The sequence below is a fragment of the Pteronotus mesoamericanus genome, unplaced genomic scaffold, assembly GCF_021234165.1.
Source record: "Pteronotus mesoamericanus isolate MK-2021 breed Mesoamerican mustached bat unplaced genomic scaffold, CSHL_Meso_final scaffold_12, whole genome shotgun sequence".
NCBI lineage: Eukaryota > Metazoa > Chordata > Mammalia > Chiroptera > Mormoopidae > Pteronotus > Pteronotus mesoamericanus.
Window position 1 is genome coordinate 2,689,729 of NW_026555303.1, and position 4,110 is coordinate 2,693,838.

Consider the following 4,110-nt stretch of genomic DNA (forward strand, 5'->3'; position numbering starts at 1 on the left):
TCTGGTCTATGATATAATTTGGTGATTTAGTTTCTTTTTTTCTTTTTCTGCAGGTACCAGTCCAGTTATCCCAATACTATTATTGAAGAGGCTATCTTTACTCCATTGTATGCTCATGCCCTCTTTGTGAACTATTAATTGACCATAAATCCTTGAGTTTATTTCTAGTTTCTATATTCTATTTGATTGATCTAATGTGTCTGTTCTTATGCCAATACCAGACTGTGTTGATTACAGTGGCCTTGTAACATAGTTTGATATCAGGCACTGTTTTCCCTCCCACTTCATTCTTCTTTCTCAAGATTGCTGCAGTTTGTTTTTGGTTCCACATAAATATTTGAAATATTTTTTGTTTGTTTGTTTTACAATCTTTATTTTATTGAGTTTTTTTATTTAATTAATTTATTTTTTGTTCAAATACATTTGTCTCTGCCTTCCCACCATCACTTTCCCCTGCCCCTCTCCCCCAACTCCCTCCCTCAGTCCTTCCCCACTTTGGCTTTGTCTATTTTAAATCTGTGAAATATGTCATTGATATTTCAATAATGATTACATTGAATCTGCAGGTTGCTTTGGATAATATGGACATTGTAATGATGTTAGTTTTTCCAATCAATGAACACAGTATATGCTTCCATTTATTTTGTCTTCTCTAATTTCTTTCTTCAGTGTTCTATAGTTTTCTGAGTATGGATCTTTTACCTCTTTGGTTAAACTTATTCCTAGATAATTTATTTTTCTTGTTGCCACAGTAAATGGGATTTTTTTCATAGTTTCTGTTTCTGATATTTCATTGTTGGTGTACAAAAATGCCATCAATTTCTGAATATTGACTTTGTATCCCACTACAGTTTATGTCATTCCTGTGGTCCTTCCAGCTCTGTTTGCTCCATGGCCACAGAGTTGCCAGTGCTGTGAATCCTGGCATTTTTCCTGTATTTCTGTTACTGCTGCAGTAGGGACATCAAAGTACACATTCCACTTTCCTTTGGAAAGACTTTCTCCTTCACTTTGAAGTCAATCTCCTCACCCAGCTGTTCTTTAAGTCCTTCCCAAGAATAACTAATGTTTGGCATTTCAGTGGAGCATTTCAAGATCATGGTCACAAAGTCTACCTCTGAGTTGATCAAAGAGTACTGGTCTACAGATGTGGCACCTGAAATATGGGGCAGTGCTGCCACTAGGGCTTCCATGGCTCCTTTCTCTGGTATCAGTTTCTCAGCTAATTCCTTAATATGACTCAGAGTAGGGGGAGATACAGAATATAAAAGTCTGCTGGCATTTTTGTTGTGAGCTTTTATTATCTCTGTTGCAGAAGGAACACCTATTCAATTAAATTTAATTCCCCCTTTTGTTCCACTTGTGCTGACATTCTTCCTTGTGCTGACAAAAGAAGATGCAAATCCAAGTCCTTTCAGATCTACCTGTTCACCCAGAATGGTGTATGTAGGATTCCACATCCTTTGGTGGAGATTTGTACAACCATATCAACCTCATGTATATCTCACCCTCACACAGCAATGTTGGTTGCAACCAAAATTCCAAAATCACCATATCTAGAACTTTTCATGGTGATTTCCCTTTGCTTCTGTGGAGTGTCTCCATGTAATGACTGGGTACCCTGCCTTATGGAGACATTCTGAGACAACTCCTGTGCTCCTTCCTTAGTTTCACAGAAGATAAGTGTGCCCCCATGAAAACCACTGTACACTTGGATCACATCCCAATAACTGCTGCTCCCAGAGTCCAGTGACATTTAATAGCCTGATGCTCCACAGTTATTGTAGTTTTCTAGGTCTTTTTTACCAATCAGGTCCACTTGTTCATATATAGATTTCATGAATTTCTTAGCAACATTATATACCCAATGAGGGCAAGTTGAAGAATAAAACAGCATTTGGGATTGTCTTCTGAATATTTATGTATGTCACACTTAAAATTTCTTCCACTTGATTTCCAAACGCCATATCCAACATCTGGTCAACTTCATCCAAGACAACATGGTTAAGTTTGGTGAGATCTAGCTTGTCATTCTGCAGGTGGTCTTTGATATTACCTGGTGTCCCAACCAGGATGTCAATCCCATTCCGCATACATTCAATTTGACCTCTGTAGGGAGTTCTACCATAAAAAGAAGCCACCACCATTTTTTTTGTGATGTCCCTGAAGTCTTTGTTTATTTGATTTGTCAACTCTCTTGTGGGTGCAAGAACCAGTACCTGAGGAGAATGGCCTCTCTTCTGGTCTTGCAATTCTACCATAATCTCTGCAATCAAAGGGATGGCAAAGGGGAATGCTTTTCCAGTTCCTGTTTGTGCCTGTACAATTACATTTTTTTCCACTATACACATAGTGAAATGTCTTTGCTTGTATAGGGAAGAGGAAGGTCACACCATGGGCTTTGAGAAGTCCCATAGTATCTTCAGATATGGGGAAATTAAAGAAAACTCCTTCTTGTTGTTTCAAACATGTTTCCTGCTGCAACTCACTGTTACTTTCTTCACTAGCAGCTTCATTCGAGTTAGCATCAAGTCCAGAAAAAGAGAAACCATTCTTTAGCTTGGAGCTTTTCTCCCCAATTTCTCCATTCATTCCCTTTTCTTTCTTTATCTTCCTTGGCTTAGGAACATTTACTTCTTCTTCTGAAGGTTCTTCACTTTAAAAAAAAAACAAACAAACAAACTTTTTTTGGTTTCAGAAGAAACATCTTTCTTTTCTGTGGGCTCTTTGGGTTTTTTCACACTTTCAATTTTAGGAGAAATCACATCATCTTGAAATGGCTCCCCTTTATTTCTGCCCCCCCCCTTTTTGGATTTAGGAGAATTCATATCAACCTCAGAAGGCCCTGCTTTCTTTTTAATTTTTTTAGCTTTTGGGCAAATAGCTTCTTCCTTTTCTTCTTCTGCTTCTTCAGTCTTAGATGTTGGCTTCTCTTTTCTACCTTTCTTCTCATTTTGTTTTCATAGTATCTCTACTTTTCCCATAGCTGTGTCTGATTCCAAATGCATGTTACTAAAGAGTTTCCCCAGCATCATTCAGCACAAGCTGTGTAGCCCTCCTAATCTTGACCACCACTTGGAGAGGAAGAGACAGCCTTAAAGAGACTAACACTATGGCCCACCCAGATTTTGTCATGTCAAAAAAAAAAAAAAAGGTTATTTTCCTTTGATAATTTAAGTCAGTTGTGTGTAGGAAGAATGCAGAAAAGAAGCACTAAATGCCTTTATTTATGTTGTACTCTTTCACAGAATTATCTGTGCATGTATTAATTCATAGGGTTCTGGAATACCTCTAATATTGAGGCAAAATCAGGCCAATGTTGAGTGCAATGGTATGTCAAACCCTGTATTTCTATATAATAAACACTTTTCTATTTGCCCCTATGTCACACTTACCCTTTAAAAATGTATGGTACTTCTCATTATTACTTCAAAATAAACTACACTTTAAGTGAATCAATTGAACTTTTTGGTAGTCATTAATGACTTGAAGAACTGGTGAGTTTTATTTTCTGAGCTTTAGTATTATTAAATAAGACAGTTTCATTTTATGTTATTAATATATAGGCCAAAATATTGGTTAATTAACATTGGTTAATTGAATCATGATGAAAGCAAATACTTGACTTCACCTCAAGAAGAAATAAATGAGAAAACCAAGCTGGATGTACATTATACATTCTTCCCATTAGGCTGATTTTCCCTAACACTGTCTGTAATATTAATATTAAACTTTGCATTAACACAGCACAATTACAGACAATACATTTCAACATGATAAATTCCTTTAGTTTATTTTTAAAATGATCTTTCATTTTCATGAAAATGTAGACACCTGGCCCCAGGTTGGCATATTCTTTTGTTTGTTTTTATCAGTATGCCATATTACTTAAGCACAGTTATAGAAATAAAAAGTAATGAGCCTCTATGTGTTTGATCATTTTAATTTTGGAGGTACATTCTACATGATACAGGTCATTGAAATGTACAGCTATGATCATATATTTATTTGATAGAATCACTGGAGAATACCAGTTCTACCACTAAATATATGGCCTTTTAATTTTATTATTTTTTATTATTGTTCAAGTACAGTTGTCTCCATTTTCTC

The 4,110-nt window shown here is 36.1% G+C and overlaps 1 pseudogene; it reads right to left on the minus strand.

Moving 5' to 3' along the window:
- Positions 1-857: 857 nt before the first annotated feature.
- Positions 858-3,032, minus strand: LOC129082188 (nucleolar RNA helicase 2-like; annotated as a pseudogene).
- Between the last annotated feature and the right edge of the window lie 1,078 nt (positions 3,033-4,110).